Raw genomic sequence first — 22,725 nt, 5'->3', positions numbered from 1 at the left:
TCCTGTCCACTCCCCTGAGGGACAGCCTGGTCCTGCTTGGGGACAGAGGTGGGCAGTCTGCAAAGTGGCTGCTCTCCAGGAGCACAGAGCTGTCCTTTTCAGGGAGCATCTCATGTCCTCAGAGACCTGGAGTGGCTCTATAGAGGAACAGCCCCATCGTTACAGCTCCTCGGGTGGGGGGGAGGGTCACTGTAGCACACAGAGGGGCCACAGGAGGGGCTGGGAATGGAAAGTTTTTGCAAGGCCAGCCATGCAACCTCCCCACAGCCCCCCCCCCCCCCCCCAGTAAATGGCCTGCTGGTTGGCACTCTCATCACTGCACTGAGTCCAGTCAGTGGGCAGGTCATCTCATTAGGCAGCTGGGAGGCCAGGACAGGACTTGTGTAACCAGTCCTGCACCCCATCCTTGGCCCCTGGGGGGACTCCTATCTTCTGGGCCTTGTGGCCTCCAGGAGCTGAGCTGTCACTTCTGGGGACACTGTCACCTCCTAGCAGGAGGAAGCCCTCAGCCCTGCTGCCTGCTCTCAGCTAAGTTAGAACATGATTCCTTTCCCTCTATGTGACCACAGCTGACCCCAGGGACCATGGGATGGTCGGGACTGCCACATGTAGAGGAGGTGACCATTGACCATGGGTCTGGACTTGTGGGAGGGGGACATTGGAACCTCACAGCGTAACAACCACTAAGAACATCTAGGGTGGTCTGGGAGGTGGTAGAGTAGATAAAGCACTGGACTCTCTAGCATGGAGGTCCTGAGTTCCATCCCCAGCAGCACATGTACCAGAGTGATGTCTGGTTCTTTCTCTCTTCCTGTCTTTCTCATTAATAAATAAATAAAATCTTTAAAAATATATCTAGGGGCCTTCTCTGCAGTGAACAGGGGCAATCACACACATTCAGAGTATAGGTTGACGTGCTAAAAATCCATCAAGGCCAGGAGTGGGGCGGTAGTACAGTGGGTTAGTTGCAGGTGGCGTAAAGCACAGGAGTGGCGTAAGGATCCCAGTTCAAGCCTTTGACTCCCCCCCCCCCACCTGCATGGGAGTCGATTTACATGTGCTGATGCAGGTCTGCAGGTGTCTATCTTTCTCTCCTCCTCTCTGTCTTCTCCTCCTCTCTCCATTTCTCTCTGTCCTATCCAACAACGACAATAATGACAACAATAAAACAAGGGCAACAAATGGGAATAAATAAATATTTAAAAAAGATAAGGCCTCAAATTTTTGTCACAGGACAGCATGCTCATGTTTTGAGTAATATTCCAATTTCAGATAAAAGAGCTCTCTTAACCAGTGGACTTGTCTGTGTGTGTGTGTGTGTGTGTGTCTGTGTGTGTGTGTGTGTGTGTGTGCGCGCGCGCGCGCGCATGTATGTAATGCAGGTTGGGGAACACATGAAAGGGGGGAGAAGAAAAGACTGTAGGTGCTATCTTCTCCCCTAGAAGAACTGGCATGGACAAAATTTCTAAAAGTTCTCATACTTTTGTCATATATTTAAGAAATACTCACACTGCCTGTAGAGTTAATGGTTATTGCCCAGTGGAGTTGAAAGTAATATCCTGGGGGCCCGGAGGTAACACACACATAGTACAAAGGACAAGGACCCACACACAAATCCCAGTTTGAGCTCCTGGTTCCTCACCTGCAGGGAGGTCGCCACACAAGCAATGAAGCAGGTCTGCAGGTGTCTATGTACTTCCCTATTTTCCCCTCCCCTCCCCTCTCAATTTCTCTATGTCCTATAAAAAAAATTTAAAAGATGGCCTCAGGAGCAGTGGGTTTGTAGTGTAGGCACTGAGCCCTAACAACTCCGGAGGCAAAAAAACAATAAGAAAGTAATATTCCTATTAGTGCAGCAGCTTGTCTCAGTCCATCTGCATACATACTGTTCTTGTCAACATGACAAGGGGTAACTCAGGGACTTCAGACTATGGCAAGATATTAATGTTTTAATTGGAGTAAGAATAAGAGTTTCTTTTCTTTTTCTTTTTTTGTTTTACTTTTCCCTTTTGTTTCCCTTGTTGCTTATCATTGTTATTATTGTCCTTATTGCTGTTGTTGTTGGATAGGACAGAGAAAAATCAAGAGAGGAGGAGAAAATAGAGAAGGGGAGAGAAAGATAGAGACCTGTAGACCTGCTTCACTGCTTGTGAGGCGAACCCCCTGCAGATTGGGAGCTGGGGGCTTGAACCAGGATACTGATGTTGGTCCATGCACTTTGTGCTATGTGCTTAACCCGCTGTGCCACCACCCAGCTCCCATTAATTAATTTCTATAGCAAAAAACAGTTGTTGGCTAACAGGATCCTTCCCTTGTTTCAGTAAACACACACACAAACACATACATACACATACATACACACACACATACACACACACACACACACACACACACACACACACACAATGTATAAGCTGGGAGATGAATGGTTCTTATTTTTTTGTTAAAGGATGACAGAATACAAATACCCAGACATTCAATAAATATGCTTTATCTTTCTATGAATTAGATTGACTGTGAAACATCTACTAGGGAATGCACAGGGTACCCTGTGTACCCACTTAAACTATCAGTTCTAAACATGATACAAAAGTAGCATATAAAATACAAAGATGACAAATACTAGAGACCATTAAGGTCTTTGATTCATTTGGAAGCTGAATTTAGGAAACTAAGATGGGTTCACTGCACAATTTTCTCCATCCTAAAATCATCTTCAGTTTAAATAAGCTCATATTGTCAGAAATTAACCTCCTAGCAAAAACTGTCTTGCCTCACTCAGCAGAAAAGAAAAAAAAAAAGAAAGAAAAAAAAGTCCTGGAGTCTCTTTCATGTGTGATTTCAGCAGTCTGGGATGACTTTTTTGTTTTGAGTAAGAGAGAGAGAAAGGGGTGGGGGGAGAGAAAGACAGTGAGAATAAATAGCAATGGATGGGGGAGAGACATCACAACCAGTAGAGTTTTCCCTGCTGCCGTTGTATTTCTGGTGGTGTGCCAGGGGCTTAAACCTGCGACAAGTGCACTGCAAGGTAGATACCCTACCTCGTGAGCTCTCTCTCCTGCCCCCTCCCTTTAAACAGTGTTTTGTTTCCTCTGATATTCTTGTGCCTGCAAGCCGGCAATATTATGATTTCAGAGTGAGTTGAAAATCTAATCCCAAGCAGTGATGCTGAATGGCTGGATGCCAATCAGAGCAAGGTCTCTGTGGTCAGACCTCAGGATCCTTGACCTGGTCCAACTCAAAGGAAGACATGTGGGTGGGGGGACAACTTCTGTCACCTCCTCCACCCCAGCCCTACCCACCCCACCCTCTCCCCTACTCTGTTCTGTGCTCTGGACGACACCAATAGCTCCCTATTCCTTTGGCTTCTGTTTGGATGCCATTGGGGAGAGGGGAAAAGACTATGGTTTGGGACAGCTCTCAGTTCCCTCACTACAAGATTATTGAGGCTGAAGGGCACATGCCCCATGAGGTAGCCCTCTTCACCTGGCTGGACTAGACTAGACTTTCACCCACAAAGAAGCTGGCCTTGCCTTCTGCCACTTGCACAACACAGATGGGAAAAAGAGAGACAGGGAGTATGGATCAACCGGCCAAGCCCATCTTCAGCAAAGAAGCAATTACAGAAACCAGACCTTCCATTTTCTGCACCCCATAATGACATTGTGCCTATAGTCTCAGAGGTATAAAGAATAGGAAAGCTGGGGGCTGGGCGACATCGCAGCAGGTTAAGGGAACATGGCAGAAAACACAAGGACCGGTTCTAGAATCCAGGTTCGAGCTCCCGGCACCCCACCTGCAAGGGGGGTCGCTTCACAAGCGGTGAAACAGGTTTGCAGGTGTCTATCTTTCTCTCCCCCTGTCTGTCTTCTCTTCCTCTCTCCAACAAACAACAACAGCAATAACAACAACAATGATAAACAACAAGGGCAACAAAAATAGCCTCCAGGAGCAGTGGATTCATAGTGCAGGCAATAAGCCTCAGTGATAACCCTGGAGGCAAATAATAAATAATAAATAAAAATAAAGAATAGAGAAGCTATCAGGGGATGGGATATGGAGTTCTGGTAGTGGGAATTGTGTGTGGTCTTGTCAATATTTCCATTTTATAACATTTTTTTTAAAGAACTTCTGGCAAGTGGCAGAATTTTCTGGACATCTCCATTGAGAGTGGATTCACTTCTTATATCAGGTTTTTAACATCTGACACAGGAACTAAAGATTACAGGGCCAAATAAGTTTGGGTCACCTTAACTTGGAGCTGACTTTTCATTGTACATATTTCAAGTGGGTGATGCAGAGAGAAAAAGAAGAGGAGGAAGAGATAAAGGATTCAGATTTTCCAAACTTGTTTGTCTGGGAAACAGGTTGTTTTTTTTCCCTTAGAGACCAATATTCTGAAAAATACATATTTAAATACATATTTAAATATTCTTAAAGAAACACTGACTAGCTGGTTTCCCCCAGTCCTCTTACATCTAGAATTAAAATAGATGAATTAGCATTATAAGTGGAACAGTGTAGTCATAGCTATATAATCATAGCTACTTTCTCAGAAAGATGTGTAGATATCTACCTATTTCCATACTACCAGTTGTATGTAGCTAGAAGAGAGATTGGGTTTCACCCTTGCTAGGTTTATATCACAAAACAGATTTACAGTGAAATCTGTGTACAGTCTATGTAAGTAACTGCAAGCAATACAAAGAACAATAGCAAAATCGGGCAGGACCCCTGGGATTTCAAGTCATTGGTGATAAATGGCTTCAGCAATATATAAACTTTCTCATCCTGTTCTTTTGGAGAGCCCATATGACAAATAGGTAAAACAGATGGTACATGAATGCTTTAATGTAATAGTAGAAAGCTCCAGGAAGGCCAGGTATATCTCACTGACAAATATGGGGATGGATTATAGTCTCCTTAACTTTCCACCACAGCCAGAACAATTTCTTTGAAGCATTTGACAATTCTGGTGATAAAGGTAGCCATTTTGAAGCTACCTAGTTAACCTCAAGCAGAAGTTATCATCTTTCCCTCATTCTTGTTGGACTCACCTCTGACTGACTCACACAAGGAAACAATTATCGTTTACCCCTGGGACAAATGTCTTTGTTGCTTCTGTACTTGACAAGAGTCCCTCTTTATACAAATTAGACCTAATCTTCCTTGAAAATCTTAGGGGTTCTTCTCATTTTTCCCTTGAGAACAACATAAGAAAAATTTCCCAAAGTTAGTATGGAATCTCTGTTCAGATTCCAATGACAGTGCTATGATCAGGAGAGGAAAGGTGTTGGTGCTATGCGTCCCCTGGACCATGGAAAATGCAAGAAGCCATTGTTCAATTTAATACAAAATATGTACATTATAAGGACATTTCCTTTTTAAGGACTCTCGAAATCACTGTACAAATCTTAGTCTGATGAACTCAAAGCCAACAGCCACACAGAGAGAGGGATATGGAGCATCCCTAACACTACTCTGCATGTGGTTATCCTTGTGGTATGTCAAATTTTCTTTTAGTCATTGTGAAAAATACAATTACAATAATCCCAAGCCCTCAGATAACCAATAATGCATGGTAACCACATACAGAGTGTCCCAAAACTATCTGTAGCAAATAAAGCTCTTTCTCTTTTAGTTTGATAAAAATCTACTGATAGATATATGAAAAAGACATTTTAGTTTATTCTGGATCAAAATCATATCTGAAAAGTGAATTATGCCTTCATATAGTACACTTAACTGATTCAAAGGGCATGGAATATCCATGCATGTACACACACTAAATACGGGCAATTACAGAACATAAGTTCTTGGTGCGTTTGTGTGGAAAGTCTGAGGAAAATATGGTTTTGGTACAGGGCACTTTTTTTTTTACTGTTCACAAACTATAGTTTCCTGACACACAAATCTCAGGGTAGGGTTTATGCCTGCACAGCTTGGAGTTCATTTACCATCATGGTTTCAAGAAGGTAGTTTGTTTTGTGGTACTAGTCCTATGTGAACTAATAACAGACACTGATTTCAGGGCTATCCCTAGCAAACTTCTAAGAATAGAGCTGGCACAGGTCTATCAGCAGCACATGAGAAGACTAATTTCCATGCCCTCGCAACACTGGGAGTGGCAGTCACATAAAAAAAATATTGAGGCATTTTTTTGTTTTGTTTTTATTTCCCATTTAATCCTAGGTGTTTGTGGGAATGACTATTGACACAGCCTTTCAGAAAATCAATTTGGCAAGCAGGAGCTTCATGTGAGGATTCAATGAACCACTATATATTCACCTCCCCACTGTGTCTCCATCCTCATTTTAAAAAGAGCTGATAATTCCCTCCAGAAAGAGAGAACATTCTCTTATTTGGTAAGTGTGAGGATTCAATGAATCACTATATGGATGAGGCCCAGGAATGACTGGCATATGGCAGCCAAGCAAAACACTAGAAATGGATGGCCCCTATGAGCCGGCAGTCCCTCTCCTGGGGCTCTATCCAAAGAACATAAAAAAACCTACCCAAAGAGATCCATGCACACCTATGTTCATAGCAGCACTATTTGTAGTAGCCCAACCTTGGGAGCAACCCAGATGTCAAATGACAGTGAGTGGCTAAGAAGACTGTGGTATATATACACAAGGGAATACTACTCAGATATAACAAAGATGAAACCATCTCCTTTTCCATATCTTAAATGGAACTTGAAGGAATCCTGTGAAATGAGATAAGCCAGAAGGTTAAGGATGAATACAAAATGGTCTAACTTACAGGTGGGACTTAAGAATCAAGGAAAGAAAAAGAAAATGCAGAGTAAAGCTTGACTGGGTAGCGTATTTTAGCAAAGCTAAGAACTCTAGACTGGGGAGGATGAGCAGGGAGATCACCAGATATCCAGTGCACAGTGGTGAAAGAGAACTTGGGTTGGTTGTGGGAATGGTATGCAGACACTTTTTTTTCTTTCCATTTTATTTGATAGAACAGAGAGAAATTGAAAGGAAAGGGAGATAAAGAGGAAAAGAGAAGGAGAAACACCTGCTGACCTGCTTCCAGCTTTTGAAGTGTTCCCCCTGCAAGTACAGGGGCCTGAACTCAGGTCCTCACACAAACAAAAAAAAAATCTCTAAAGCACAGTCACAGACTGCAAAGGGCAGACAGTTCCAATCATAATCATGCCTAATGATGAACACAAAATCGAGTAGCTTCAAGCTACCCAAACCCTAGAGTTAAACAGCAGTTTCATATGACTCAACACTTGTGACTCATGTTGCTGTTCTTACAGCTTCTAGATTTCATGAGGGCATAAGCACCTTAGGAACTAACTTAGAATAATGCCATCATCCAACCAATGCTCTCTGTTTGCTCAAGATTTTATTCGTTTGTTTTAAGAGGGGAGAGAGGGAGGGAGATTGGGTGAGGGGAGAGGGAGAGAGGGAGGGAGAACAAGACAGGGAGAGAGAGAGAGAGAGAGAGAGAGAGAGAGTGAGAGAGAGAGAGAGAGAAGAATGGATAGGGGCATTGCTTAGCTATTGCATACAGTGATATAGCAGTGCCAGGGATTAAACCTAGGGCTGCTGGGACCTCAGGCATACAAGTCCTGTATTCAAACACTGAGATATCTCCTGCATTCAAGCAAAGTCCATGAGTATGACCAATGTGACTCTGGGGAGAGAGAGAGAAAGAGAAAGAGCAGAGAAAGAAATAAAGGAGAAGGAGGAGGAGAAAGAAAAGGAGGAAGGAAAAAAGGTAGCTGGTTGAAGAAGAATCCTTCCTCCACACAAGAAGACTTGGTGTCCTGGGTATCAGAAAAAAGTGGGTTAAAACATGCAGAAGAATGAAACTGAATATTTCACCAAACACAAAAGTAAAGTCCAAGTGAATCAAGGACTTGCATGTTAGACCAGAAATTATCAGATACTTAGAGGAAAATATTGACAGAACTCTTTTCCACATAAATTTCAAAGACATCTTCAATGAAATGAATCCAATTACAAAGAAAACTAAGGCAAGTATAAACCAATGGGACTACATCAAATTAAAAAGCTTCTGCACAGCAAAAGAAACCAATACCCAAACAAAGAGACCCCTCACAGAATGGGAGAGGATCTTCACATGCCCAACATCAGACAAGAGTTTAATAACCAAAATAAATAAAGAGCTTGCCAAACTCAACCACAAGAAAACAAATGACACCATCCAAAAATGAGGAGAGGACATGGACAGAATATTCACCACAGAAGAGAATCAAAAGGCTGAGAAACACACGAAAAAATGCTCCAAGTCTTTCATTGTCAGAGAAATGCAAATAAGACAAAAATGAGATACCATTTCACGCCTGTGATAATGTCATACAGCAGGAAAGGTAGCAGCAACAAATGCTGGAGAGGTTGTGGGGTCAAAGGAACCCTCCAGCACTGCTGGTGGGAATGCCAATTGTTCCAACCCCTGTGGAGAGCAGTCTGGAGAATCTCAGAAGGCTAGAAATGGACCTACCCTATGATCCTATAATTTCTCTCCTGGGGATATATCCTAAGGAACCCAACACAACTATTCAAAAAGTACTGTGTATACCTATGTTCATAGCAGCACAATTTGTAATAGCCAAAACCTGTAAGCAACCCAGATGTCCAACAACAGAGGAGTGGCTGAGCAAGTTGTGGTCTATATAAACAATGGAATACTACTCAGCTATTAAAAATAGTGATTTCACGGTTTTTAGCCAACCTTGGATGGAGCTTGAAGCAATCATGTTAAGTGAAATAAGTCAGAAAGAGAAGGATGAATATGGAATGATCTCACTCTCTGGCAGAAGTTGAAAAACAATATCATAAGAGAAAACACAGGTAGAGCCAGAACTGGAGTTGGTGTATTTCATCAAAGTAAAAGACTCCGGAGAGGGTGGTGAAGACAGTACAGGTCCTGAAAAGGATGACAGAAGATCTAGTGGGGATTATATTCTTGTGTGAAAAACTGAGAAATGTTATGCATGTACAAACTATTGTATTCACTGTCAAATATAAAACATTAATTCCAAAATAAAGGGGTAAAAAAGAAAACCCACCACTTAACATGAAAAGAAAAAACCTCCTTTGGAGGACTCCCTGCTAATCTTGATAATGAAATCTTGAAAAGGATAATCAAGCCCCGGGTCCCCACTTACAAGGAGAAAGCTTTATGAGTGGTGAAGCAGGGCTGCCAAGCGTCTCTCTGTCTCTTTTCTTCTCTATCTCCTCCTCTCCTCCCATTTCTCTATTCAATAATAAAATATTATCTTTTTAAAGATTTTCAAAAATTAGAAAAACAGCTGGTATCTTGCCACCAGGACACAAAGGTGTGTGGCTTGTCCCCTGCTCTCCCAGATATGGGCAGTGTGGGCACCACCAGGTCATGTCACTGTGTTTCCTGGAGCACTGCAACACCCAGGCTCAATCTGGGGGGGTCCCCCTGTTTCCACTCAGCCTGGCCAGGTCTTGTCAAGGTCATGTCCTAAGGAGAGCTGCTCAAATGTGGGGGAGGACAGGGGGCACTCAGGGGAGTCTCTACAACCCAACACTGGGCCTGAGTGAAGGCACATTGGGACTAGGAGATGGAGGGATGGGCCAGGAGTCCAGGAAATACCAACAGGGACCCTTTCCCAGTGTCAGTTGGAGGGGTGGGGGTGGGGTGGCCAGTCATCAGAACCCAGAGGCTGGAAGGGAGGCCCAGGATTGGAGGAGGCCAGCTGGGGATCCAGGCATGATGTCACATGGGGTCTAGGCAACCAACCCAGACACAGCTCAGCCAGACCTAAGAGTCAGGGCAAGATGCAGTGCTGTTTGCCTAGATGTAGGAATAGGGGCCACCGGGGGCGCCCTGCAGAGTGCAGGTGTGCAGGACCTCGGAACTGGCTCAGTCGCCAGTGGATAAGAGTGATGGACATGCTCCCAGGAAGAAAGAGAAGGGTAACCATGCCCCCCACCCACCCAAAGGTTGTGCTTTCAAAGCCACACTGAGGCCACTGTTTGTGTGTGTGTGTGTGTGTGTGTGTGTCTGTGTGTGTGTGTGTGTGTCTGTGTGTGTGTGTGTGTCCCCATCCCCAGAGAGAGGACTTGACTGAGAGGAGGGGTCTGGCCTCACCCCAAGGCTAGGGGTGACTAGAAACAAGGAGTGTGAGGGGACCTTTGTAGCCCGATGGGGGGCAAGTGGCTACTCGAAGTGTCTGTCATTCCAGTGCCTGTTATTCATGAGTAGCGTACACACAGAGGCTCAGGCTGGGCTCCCTCTGTCTCTGTCTCTGCAGAAGACCACAGGGAACACACAGGACTCAGAGGAGGACATGCCAGGCAGCCTGAGCCCTTGTGAGAACACAGGGCAGGTGACTCCCACCAGCAAAGAAGCTGAGCCCTCCCTGGAGACATATGTGGCCCTACAAGGTCCCCAGGAAAATATGGGGGGGCCCGAGGCTCAGGGAAGGCGGCAGCCTCCTCCCAAGCCCCCACGTAGGAACAAGGGCAGAGTTATCTGGTACTCAGGATCCTGTCCTTACAGTGACTGGCCCCCTCACCTAGAGGACCAACCTCAGGGGGGGGCAGGTCCCCAGGAGCCTGAAGGGGAACTGCAACCTGTGCAGCAGGTGAGCACCTGTCACTTCCTGAACCCACAGTCCCTCTGCCCCTGAGCCCAGGGGCACCTGAACGCCAGACAAGCCATGTGGCCTGTCTCCTGTTGTCCTGGTTCTGGGTGGTGCTGGGTTGAATACAGGTCACTTCATGATTCTGGGTATCATGGGGCTTGTGACCACATCTAAGCTTCATCAGGAGAGAGTTGATTCAAGGACAGAGATGGAAAGAGATAGAGAGATGGGAGAGAGAAGAGAGAAGAGAGGGGAGGAAAGGAACCATAGCCAAGGAGCTTCCTCCTCTGGGAAAGTCGCAGCTCCACAGCCCCCCTGGCACTCCCCCTCCCCCCACCCCCACACACACAGCAAAGCAACACACTAGACAGGAGAGCTATTTTGTTGACCTCAAAGCTTTTCAAAACTGACCTCTAGCAGTGAATCCCCAGTCCTATGGCACTGTGCCCACGGAAACCTCTGTCCACACCCTCATTTCTTGGGGGCTGTTTAGGTCACAATGCCTGGGGGTGGACAGGTAGGAGAAGGCTGAGGGCTCTGTGGTCACCCACAAGGCTGGATACACTGTGGGCTGAGTTGGGGTGCTAAGTCCCTTGTGGGAGAAATCTACTATCAGTGCTTCTCCTTGAGGATGGCCACAGGGAAAGAGACACATAGAGGATGAGGGGTGGGGGGCCCTGGGTGAGAATCTTTCAGAGCATGTGCTGCCTGCCCTCCTCATAGTCAGCTAAGACAGGGGACATGTCAACACTAGGGCTAACAAGGGGCACTGACTGTGTCCCTGTCTCTGCAGATGATCACGGAGGATACACAGGACACAAGGGAGGACATGCCAGGTGTTCTGAGTCCTCCTAATACCGAAGATCAGATGCCCTCCACCAGCAAGGAGGCTGAGTCCCCAATGGAGGCAAGTGTGGCCCTGTCTGGTCACTGGGATGATATGGGGGCCCTGAGGCCCAGGGAAAGTAGCAGCCCCCTCCCAAACCTCCTTGCAGGACCAAAGGCTGAGCTGTCTGGTACTCAGGGTCCTGCACTTACAGTGACCTGCCCTCTCCCCAGGAGAAAAGGCCTTGGGGGGTGGGACAGGACCCCAGGGGCCTGAAGGGGAACTGTGACCTGTGCAAAGCAGAGTGGCTTGTCCCCTGCTCTGCAGGCTGTGGCTGGTTCTGGGTTGAACATAGGTCACTTCATGGTTCTGGACCTCATGGTGCCTGTGACCACATAAAAGTTTCTCTTGAGAGAGTTGATATAAGGAAAGAGATGGAAAGAGAGTCACATACACAGAATGAGAGTGAAATAGAAGGTATTTTCTAGGTGTCGGTCTGACCACAGGTCACTTCAGGATTCTGGGGCCATTGGGTGGGTCATGCTATGTACACTCCATCTCTCAAGAGTGTATCTAGGGGGCAGGGTGTGGGGGAGAAGAGGGAAAGGCTCAACAGCCCTGGAGCTTCCTCCCCAGGAAGTTCCAGCTCTACCCTGCTCTCACACACACAGGGCAAGGCAGTGCACTGGCCAAGAGAGCTATATTGTTGACAGGGGGCCTGGCAGTAGTGCAGCGGGTAAAGCGCATGTGGCGCAAAGTGCAAGGACCCGAGGAAGGATCCCGGTTCGAGCCCCCACCTCCCCACCTGCAGGGGAGTCAGGCGGTGAAGCAGGTCTGCAGGTGTCTGTCCCCCTCTCTGTCTTCAACTCCTCTCTCCACTTCTCTCTGTCCTACCGAATAACAACATCAGTGACAATGATAATAGTAACTACAACAATGGTAAAACAACCAGGGTAACAAAAGGGATAAAATGGCCCCCAGGAGCAGTGGATTCATGGTGTAGGTACGAGCCCCTGCCATAACCCTCGAGGCAAAAAAAAAAAAAAAAAAGGGCTCTGGAGTGGGTGGAGGGGAAAATCCAGGTCCTGGAAAAGGATGACAGAAGATCTAGTGGGGGTTGTGTTCTTATGTGAAAAACTGAGAAAAGTTATGCAAGTACAAACTATTGTATTCACTGTCAAATATAAAACATTAATTCCACAATAAATGGGTAAAAAAAAAAAAAACCTCCATTTAACACGGAAAAAAAACCTCCTTTGAAAGACTCCCTGCTAATCTTGCAATCTTGAAAATGAAAATCAAGTCCCTGGTCCCCACTCAGAAGGAGAAAGTTTATGAGTGGTGAAGCAGGGCTGCCATGCATCTCTCTGTCTCTTTTCTTCTCTATATCTTCCTCTCCTCTCTCTATTCAGTAATGAAATATTATTTTTTAAAAAGATTTTCAAAAATTAAAGAAACAGGAAACAGCTGGTATCTTGCCACCAGGACACAAAGTGTGTGGCTTGTCCACTGCTCTCCCAGCTATGGGCAGTGTGGGCCCCACCAGGTCATGTCACTGTGTTTCCTGGAGCACTGCAACACCCAGGCTCAATCAGGGGGGGGGGTCCCCCTGTTTCCACCCAGCCTGGCCAGGTCTTGTCAAGGTCATGTCCTAAGGAGAGCTGCTCAAATGTGGGGGAGAACAAGGGGGAAATCAGGGGAGTCTCTACAACCGAACACTGGGCCTGAGTGAAGGCACTTTGGGACTAGGAGATGGAGGGATGGGCCAGGAGTCCAGGAAATGCAAACAGGGACCCTTGCCCAGTGTCAGTTGGAGGGGTGGGGGTGGCATGGCCAGTCATCAGAATCCAGAGGCTGGGAGGGAGGCCCAGGATTGGAGGAGGCCAGCTGGGGATCCAGGCATGATGTCACATGGGGTCTAGGCAACCAACCCAGACACAGCTCAGCCAGACCAAAGAGTCAGGGCAAGATGCAGTGCTGTGTGCCTAGATGTAGGAATAGGGACCACCGGGGGCGCCCTGCAGAGTGCAGGTGTGCAGGACCTTGGAACTGGCTCCGTCGCCAGTGGATAAGAGTGATGGACATGCTCCCTGGAAGAAAGAGAAGGGTAACCATGCCCCCCACCCACCCAAAGGTTGTGCTTTCAAAGCCACACTGAGGCCACTGTGTCTGTGTGTGTGTGTGTGTGTGTGTGTGTGACTGTGTGACTGTGTGACTGTGTTTGTGTGTGTGTGTGTGTGTGTGTGTCCCCATTCCCTGAGAGAGGACTTGACTGAGAGGAGGGGTCTTGCCTCACCCCAAGTCTAGGGATGACTAGAAACAAGGAGTGTGAAGGGACCTTTGTAGCCCGATGGGGGGCAAGTGGCTACTCGAAGTGTGTCATTCCAGTGCCTGTTATTCATGAGTAGCGTACACACAGAGGCTCAGGCTGGGCTCCCTCTGTCTCTGTCTCTGCAGATGACCACAGGGAACACACAGGACTCAGAGGAGGACATGCCAGGCTGCCTGAGCCCTTGTGAGACCACAGGGCAGGTGCCTCCCACCAGCAAAGAAGCTGAGCCCTCCCTGGAGACATATGTGGCCCTACAAGGTCCCCTGGAAAATATGGGGGGGCCCGAGGCTCAGGGAAGGCGGCAGCCTCCTCCCAAGCCCCCACGTAGGAACAAGGGCAGAGTTATCTGGTACTCAGGATCCTGTCCTTACAGTGACTGGCCCCCTCACCTAGAGGACCAACCTCAGGGGGGGGCAGGTCCCCAGGAGCCTGAAGGGGAACTGCAACCTGTGCAGCAGGTGAGCACCTGTCACTTCCTGAACCCACAGTCCCTCTGCCCCTGAGCCCAGGGGCACCTGAACGCCAGACAAGCCATGTGGCCTGTCTCCTGCTGTCCTGGCTCTGGGTGGTGCTGGGTTGAATACAGGTCACTTCATGATTCTGGGTATCATGGGGCTTGTGACCACATCTAAGCTTCATCAGGAGAGAGTTGATTCAAGGACAGAGATGGAAAGAGATAGAGAGATGGGAGAGAGAAGAGAGAAGAGAGAAGAGAGGGGAGGAAAGAAAACATTGCCAAGGAGCTTCCTCCTCTGGGAAAGTCGCAGCTACCTCGCCTCCCTGGCACTCCCCCCACACACACACACACAGCAAAGCAACACACTAGACAGGAGAGCTATTTTGTTGATCTCAAAGCTTTTCAAAACTGACCTCTAGCAGTGAATCCCCAGTCCTATGGCACTGTGCCCACGGAAACCTCTGTCCACACCCTCATTTCTTGGGGGATGGTTAGGTCACAATGCCTGGGGGTGGACAGGGAGGAGAAGGCTGAGGGCTCTGTGGTCACCCACAACGTCTGGATACACTGTGGGATGAGTTGGGGTGCTAAGTCCCTTGTGGGAGAAATCTACTATCAATGCTTCTCCTTGAGGATGGCCACAGGGAAAGGGACACATAGAGGATGAGGGGTGGGGGGCCTTGGGTGAGAATCTTTCAGAGCATGTGCTGCCTGCCCTCCTCATAGTCAGCTAAGACAGGGGACGTGCCAACACTAGGCTAACAAGGGGCACTGACTGTGTCCCTGTCTCTGCAGATGATCACGGAGGACACACAGGACACAAGGGAGGACATGCCAGGTGTCCTGAGTCCTCCTAATACCGAAGAGCAGATGCCCTCCACCAGCAAGGAGGCTGAGTCCCCAATGGAGGCAAGTGTAACCATGCCCCCCAACCACCCAAAGTTAGTGCTTTCAAAGCCCCAATGAGGTCACTGAACCTGTGTGTGTGTGTGTGTGTGTGTGTGTGTGTGTGTGTCCATCCCCTGAGAGAGGACTTGACTGAGAGGAGGGGTCTGGCCTCACCCCAAGTCTAAGGGTGACTAGAAACAAGGAGTGTGAGGGGACCTTTGTGGCCCGATGGGGGCAAGTGGCTACTCGTGTGTGTCATTGCAGTGTCTGTCATTCATGAGTACAGCACATACAGAGGCTCAGGCTGGGCTCCCTCTGTCTCTGTCTGTGCAGATGACCATAAGGAACGCAAAGTACTCAGAGGAGGACATGCCAGGCTGCTTGAGCCCTTGTGAGACCACAGGGCAGGTGCCTCCCACCAGCAAAGAAGCTGAGCCCTCCCTGGAGGCATATATGGCCCTGCAAGGTCCTCAGGACAATTCGGGGGGCCCTGAGACCCAGGGAAGGCGGCAGCCTCCTCCCAAGCCCCCACGAAGGAACAAGGGCAGAGTTATCTGGTACTCAGGATCCTGTCCTTACAGTGACTGGCCCCCTCACCTAGGGGACCAACCTCAAGGAGGGCCAGAACACCAGCAGCCTGAAGGGGAACTGCAACCTGTGCAGCAGGTGAGCACCTGTCACTTCCTGAACCCACAGGCCCTCTGTCCCTGAGCCCAGGGGCACCTGAACGCCAGACAAGCCATGTGGCCTGTCTCCTGCTGTCCTGGCTCTGGGTGGTGCTGGGTTGAATACAGGTCACTTCATGATTCTGGGCCTCATGGAAATTGTGACCATATCTGAGCTTCATTAGGAGAGAGTTGATGCAAGGACAGAGATGGGAAGAGATTGAGAGATGGGATAGAGAAAAGAGAGAAGGAAAGAAACCATAGCCAAGGAGCTTCCTCCTCTGGGAGAGTACCTGCTCCACAGCCCCCAAACCCTCCCACCTACCCACCCATCCCCAGACAACTGACTTAGTTATCAGTGACTCCCCAATTCTATGTCACTCTTCCCATTGAACCCTCTGTCCTGGGGGTTGGTGAGGTCACAATGCCTGGGAGTGGACAGAGAGGAGAAGGCTGAGGGCTCTGTGGTCACCCACAAGGCTGGATACACTGTGGGCTGAGTCGGGGTGCTAAATCCCTTAGGGGAGAAATCTACTATCAGTGCTTCTCTTTGCCAATGGCCACAGGGAAAGAGACACATGAAATATGAGAGGTGGTAGTCCTGTAAGAGAATCTTTCAGAGCATGTGCTCCCTGCCCTCCTCATAGTCAGCAGTGACAGGGGACATGTCGACACCAGGGCTAACTTGGGCACTGACTGTGTCTGTCTCTGCAGATGATCACGGGGGACACACCGGACACAGGGGAGGACATGCCAGGTGTCCTGAGTCCCCCTAATATTGAAGAGCAGATGTTCCCCACCAACAAGGAAGCTGAGTCCCCGCTGGAGGCAAGTCTGGCCCTGCTGGGTCCCCAGAACAATATGGGGGCCCTGAGGCTCAGAGAAGGTAGCAGCCCCCTCCCAAGCCTCCTTGCAGGAACAAGGGCTGAGTTGTCTGGTACTGGGGGTCCCTGCCCTAACCGGGACTGGCTCCCTCCCCTGGAGAACAAGCCTCAGGGGGATGGGGCAGGACCCCAGGAGCCTAAAGAGGAGCTGCCACCTGTGCAGCACATGAGCACCTGTCATTTCCTGAGCCCACTGGCTCTCTGCCTCTGGGCCCTGTGGGACCTGATGCCCACACCAGGAGTGTGGCTTGTCCCGTGCTCTGCAGGCTGTGGCTGTTTCCAGGTTGAACACAGGTCACTTCATGAATCTGGTCCTCACGGGGCCTGTGACCACATAACAGTTTCCCTTGAGAGGTGATAGAAGGACAGAGATGGAAAGAGAGACACACACACAGAGCATGAGAGCGAAATAGACACAGCGTGCCTTCCCTCTAGTTGTTGGACTGAAACAGGTTACTCCAGTGATACTGGGTCCATCGGGTGGGTCATGCCATGTACACCTCCTCTTCAAAGAGTGTATCTGGGGGGCGGGGTGTGGAGCAGAAGAGTGAACAATTCAACAGCCCTGGAGCTTCCTCCCTGGCAAGTTCCAGTTCGACCTTGCTTTCACACACATAGGGCAAAGCAGCGCACTGGCCAGGAGAGCTATTTTGTTGACTCCAAAGCTTTTCACAGTGGACTCCTAGGAGTAACTCCCCAGTCCCATGCCACTCTGCCCACTAATGCCTCTGACCACACCCTCACTTCATGGGATATAACAGGGGATATAGAGTAGAGGCGGGGATGGGAGGGGGAATGATGGTTTCCCCAAGGCTGAATAAGCTGTGGGCTGCATAGCGGAGTGGGAACACATGGGAGGTACTGGGTGAGAGCCTGTCCTGGCAGAGTGACTGCTGCAGCCCTCCTCAGAGGGTCCCGCCAATGGACAGTTGTAACCAGGTAACATGCACATGTTCCGAGGTTACAGGGGCTGAGGTCAACGGCCTGAGGCGCCAGAGGTGCTTAAGGATCCTAAGGGGATATGGGTTCTTGGGGCTCCAGGGCTTACCTCTGACAGCCAGTGGAGCTTCTATCCACCCCTGTATCCTCAGAGTTGGATGGGTACACCCCAATGCCTGAGTGTAGTGTGTGATGTGTGACCCCATGTCTTCATGGAGGACCTGCCTGAGAAGAAGGGTCTGGCCAGACCAGTTCAGGGCTGGCTGTGTATGCAATGATGTGAGGGAAGGCCTCTTGCTTCCCTTGCAGACTTGGGATATCTGGTGTCCCTTCCAGGTGTCTGTTCTCCAGAATCATGAGGAACAGACACACAGAGAGGCTCAGGCTGGGTTCCCTGTGACCCTGTCTCTGCAGATGACCACAGGGGACACGCAAGACACAGAAGAGGACAAGCCAGGCTGCCTGAGCCCTTGTGAGACCACAGGGCAGGTGCCTCCCACCAGCAAAGAGGCTGAGGTCTCCCTGGAGGCATATATGGCCCTTCAAGGTCCCCAAGACAATACGGGGGGGCCTGAGGCTCAGGAAAGGCCGCAGCCTCCTACCAAGCCCCCGCGAAGGAATAAGGGCAGAGTTATCTGGTACTCAGGGTCCTGTCCTTACAGTGACTGGCCCCCTCACCTAGGGGACCAACCTCAGGTCGGACCAGGTCCCCAGGAGCCTGAAGGGGAACTGCAACCTGTGCAACAGGTGAGCACCTGTCACTTCCTGAACCCACAGGTCCTCAGCCCCTGAGCACAGGGGCATGTGAACCCCAGACAAGCCAAGAGAGAGAGAGACACACACAAAGTGATGGAAACAGAGAGAGAGAGGGGGGGGGTGGATAGAAAGACACCATAGACCTGGAGCTTCCTCCCCAGGGAGGTTTCCTTGTGTATAGCCACACACACACACACACACACACACACACACACACACACACACACACACACACACAGGTTTAAGCAGTGAGAGAGGGGGTGGATAGAAAGACACCACAGACCTGGAGCTTCCTCCCCAGGGAGGTTTCATTGCGTATAGACACACACACACACACACACACACACACACACACACACACACACACACAGACACACAGGTTTAAGCAGTGCACTAATTAGGTGAGCTGTTTCATTGGCTCTCCAGCTTTTCACAAATACAAGTGACTCCTCAGCCCAATGTCAGTTTGCCCATTGAAGCCTCTGTCCACATCCTCACCTCCTGGGTTTGGGTGAGGTCACCATGGAGGTAACATGAGCAGGGTGGGAGCAATGGAATCTCCCCAAAAGCTGGATAATCTGTGGATTGAGTGGGAGTGCTAAGCCTCCTTGGGAAGTAGTCTGCTGTCAGTCCTTCTCCCTCCTACAGGGGGGAAAGGGACACATGGGGAATGAGGGGTGGGGTTTCTGGGTGAGAATCTTTCAGAGCATGTGCTGCCTGCCCTCCTCAGAGGGTCCCTCATCTGATCATCTTTCACAAGGGACATGTCCACACTAGGACTCATGAGGGGGAGAAACACAGGGGCTCATGAGGGGCAGAAACACAGAGACTCAAGTTGGGCTCACTGTGTCCCTGTCTCTGCAGATGACCACATGCAACACACTGGATACAGGGGAGGACATGCCAGGTGGCCAGAGTCCCCCTAATAATGAAGAGCAGATGCTCCCCACCAGCAAGGAAGCTGACTCCTCGCTGGAGGCAAGTGTGGCCCTGCTGTGTCCCCAGAACAATATGGGGGCCCTGAGGCTCAGGGAAGGTAGCAGCCCCCTCCCAAGCCTCCTTGCAGGAACAAGGGCTGAGTTGTCTGGTACTTGGGGTCCCTGCCCTTACAGTGACTGGCTCCCTCCCCTGGAGAACAAGCCTCAGGGGTTGGGGCAGGACCCTAGGAGCCTTAAGAGGAGCTGCCACCTGTGCAGCACGTGCACACCTGCCACTTCCTGAACCCACAGGCCCTCTGCCACTGGGCCCTGTGGGACCTGATGCCCAGACAAGCAGTGTTGCTTGTCCCCTGCTCTGCAGGCTGTAGCTGGTTCTGGGTTGAACACAGGTCACTTCATGGTTCTGGGCATCATGGGGCCTGTGACTACATAAAAGTTTCTCTTGAGAAAGTTGATATAAGGACAGAGATGGAAAGACATACACAAACAAACACACACACACACACACACACACACACACACACACACACACACACACACACACTGAGAGCGAAATAACAGGGGTGTCTTCCTTCCAGGTGTTGGGCTGACTATAGGTTACTTCATGATTCTGGGGCCATCGGGTGGGTCATGCCATGTACACTTTTTCTCAAAAGAGTGTACCTGGGGGGCAGGGGTTTGGGGGGGCAGACAGAGACTCAACAGCCCTGGAGCTTCCTCCCTGGGAAGTTCAAGCTCTATCCTGCTCTCACACACACAGGGCAAAGCAGCACACTGGCCAGGAGAGCTATTTTGTTGACTCCAAACCTTTTCACAATGGACTCCTAGGTGTAACTCCCAACTGCCTTATCACTCGGCCCACTGAAACCTCTGTCCACACCCTCACTTCCCGGGATATAACACAGGATACAGAGTGAAGGCAGAGGAAGAGGGGAAATGAGGGTTCCCCCAAAGCTGAATAAGCTGTAGGCTGCATAGCGGGGTGGGAGAGCTCCAGGTCTGTGATCAGTGAGTCTCCTTCCTTCAGGGGTGTGGGAACACATGGGAGGTTCTGGGTGAGAGCCTGTTCTGGCAGAGTAAATGCTGCTGCCCTCCTCAGAGGCTCCCTCCCTCTAGACAGTTGTGACCAGGTGACATGTCCATGCTCACTGGTGAGAAGCCCACGCTCACAGGAGACAGGAGCTGAGGGCAACTGCCTGAGGCGCCCAGTGTTGCTGAGGGACCCAGAGGGAATCTGGGCTCTTGGAGCTCCAGGGCTCATCTCTGATGGCCAGTGGAACTGCTGTCCACACCTCTGAGTCCTCACAGCTGGATGGGTACACCCCACTGCCTGAGTGTGGGGTGTGATGTGTGACCCCATGTCTTCAGGGAGGATCTGCCTGAGAAGAAGGGTCTGGCCTCACCCAGTTCGGGGATGACTGGGTATGCATGGAATGAGGGGAGGCCTCCTGCCTCACTTGCTGAGTTGGGGTAACTGGTGTCCCCTCAGGGTGTCTGTTCTCCAGAATCATTAGGTACAGACACGCAGAGAGGCTCAGGCTGGGTTTCCTGTGTCCGTGTCTCTGCAGATGAGCACAGGGGACACACAAGACACAGAGGAAGACAAGCCAGGCTGCCTGAGCCCTTGTGAGACCACAGGGCACATGCCTCCCACCAGCAAAGAAGCTGAGCCCTCCCTGGAGGCATATATGGCCCTGCAAGGTCGCCAGGAAAATATGGGGAGGCCTGACGCTCAGGGAAGGCGGCAGCCTCCTCCCAAGCCCCCACGAAGGAACAAGGGCAGAGTTATCTGGTACTCAGGGTCCTGTCCTTACAGTGACTGGCCCCCTCACCTAGAGGACCAACCTCAGGGGGGGGCAGGGCCCCAGCAGCCTGAAGGGGAACTGCAACCTGTGCAGCAGGTGAGCACCTGTCACTTCCTGAACCCACAGTCCCTCTGCCCCTGAGCCCAGCGGCCCCTGAACGCCAGACAAGCCATGTGGCCTGTCTCCTGCTGTCCTGGCTCTGGGTGGTGCTGGGTTGAATACAGGTCACTTCATGATTCTGGGTATCATGGGGCTTGTGACCACATCTAAGCTTCATCAGGAGAGAGTTGATTCAAGGACAGAGATGGAAAGAGATAGAGAGATGGGAGAGAGAAGAGAGAAGAGAGGGGAGGAAAGGAACCATAGCCAAGGAGCTTCCTCCTCTGGGAAAGTCGCAGCTCCACAGCCCCCCTGGCACTCCCCCCCCACACACACACACAGCAAAGCAACACACTAGACAGGAGAGCTATTTTGTTGACCTCAAAGCTTTTCAAAACTGACCTCTAGCAGTGAATCCCCAGTCCTATGGCACTGTGCCCACGGAAACCTCTGTCCACACCCTCATTTCTTGGGGGATGGTTAGGTCACAATGCCTGGGGGTGGACAGGGAGAAGAAGGCTGAGGGCTCTGTGGTCACCCACAAGGCTGGATACACTGTGGGCTGAGTTGGGGTGCTAAGTCCCTTGTGGGAGAAATCTACTGTCAGTGCTTCTCCTTGAGGATGGCCACAGGGAAAGAGACACATAGAGGATGAGGGGTGGGGGGCCCTGGGTGAGAATCTTTCAGAGCATGTGCTGCCTGCCCTCCTCATAGTCATCTAAGACAGGGGACATGTCAACACTAGGGCTAACAAGGGGCACTGACTGTGTCCCTGTCTCTGCAGATGATCACGGAGGATACACAGGACACAAGGGAGGACATGCCAGGTGTCCTGAGTCCTCCTAATACCGAAGATCAGATGCCCTCCACCAGCAAGGAGGCTGAGTCCCCAATGGAGGCAAGTGTGGCCCTGTCTGGTCACTGGGATGATATGGGGGCCCTGAGGCCCAGGGAAAGTAGCAGCCCCCTCCCAAACCTCCTTGCAGGAACAAAGGCTGAGCTGTCTGGTACTCAGGGTCCTGCACTTACAGTGACCTGCCCTCTCCCCAGGAGAAAAGGCCTTGGGGGGTGGGACAGGACCCCAGGGGCCTGAGGAAGAACTGTAACCTGTGCAAAGCAGAGTGGCTTGTCCCCTGCTCTGCAGGCTGTGGCTGGTTCTGGGTTGAACATAGGTCACTTCATGGTTCTGGACCTCATGGTGCCTGTGACCACATAAAAGTTTCTCTTGAGAGAGTTGATATAAGGAAAGAGATGGAAAGAGAGTCACATACACAGAGAGAATGAGAGTGAAATAGAAGGTATTTTCCAGGTGTCGGTCTGACCACAGGTCACTTCAGGATTCTGGGTCCATTGGGTGGGTCATGCTATGTACACTCCATCTCTCAAGAGTGTAGCTGGGGGGCAGGGTGTGGGGGAGAAGAGGGAAAGGCTCAACAGCCCTGGAGCTTCCTCCCCAGGAAGTTCCAGCTCTACCCTGCTCTCACACACACAGGGCAAAGCAGTGCACTGGCCAAGAGAGCTATATTGTTG

The 22,725-nt window shown here is 50.1% G+C and overlaps 1 protein-coding gene across 6 annotated transcripts in view; it reads right to left on the bottom strand.

Moving 5' to 3' along the window:
- The window catches only part of APBA1 (amyloid beta precursor protein binding family A member 1), a 467,998-nt gene that overhangs the window by 112,415 nt on the left and 332,858 nt on the right, over positions 1-22,725 (bottom strand). The window lies entirely within an intron of this gene.

This window comes from Erinaceus europaeus, chromosome 10 (assembly GCF_950295315.1).
Source record: "Erinaceus europaeus chromosome 10, mEriEur2.1, whole genome shotgun sequence".
Classification (NCBI taxonomy): domain Eukaryota; kingdom Metazoa; phylum Chordata; class Mammalia; order Eulipotyphla; family Erinaceidae; genus Erinaceus; species Erinaceus europaeus.
The sequence above is the reverse complement of the archived record's forward strand: the minus strand, read 5'-3'. Positions and strand labels throughout refer to the sequence as shown.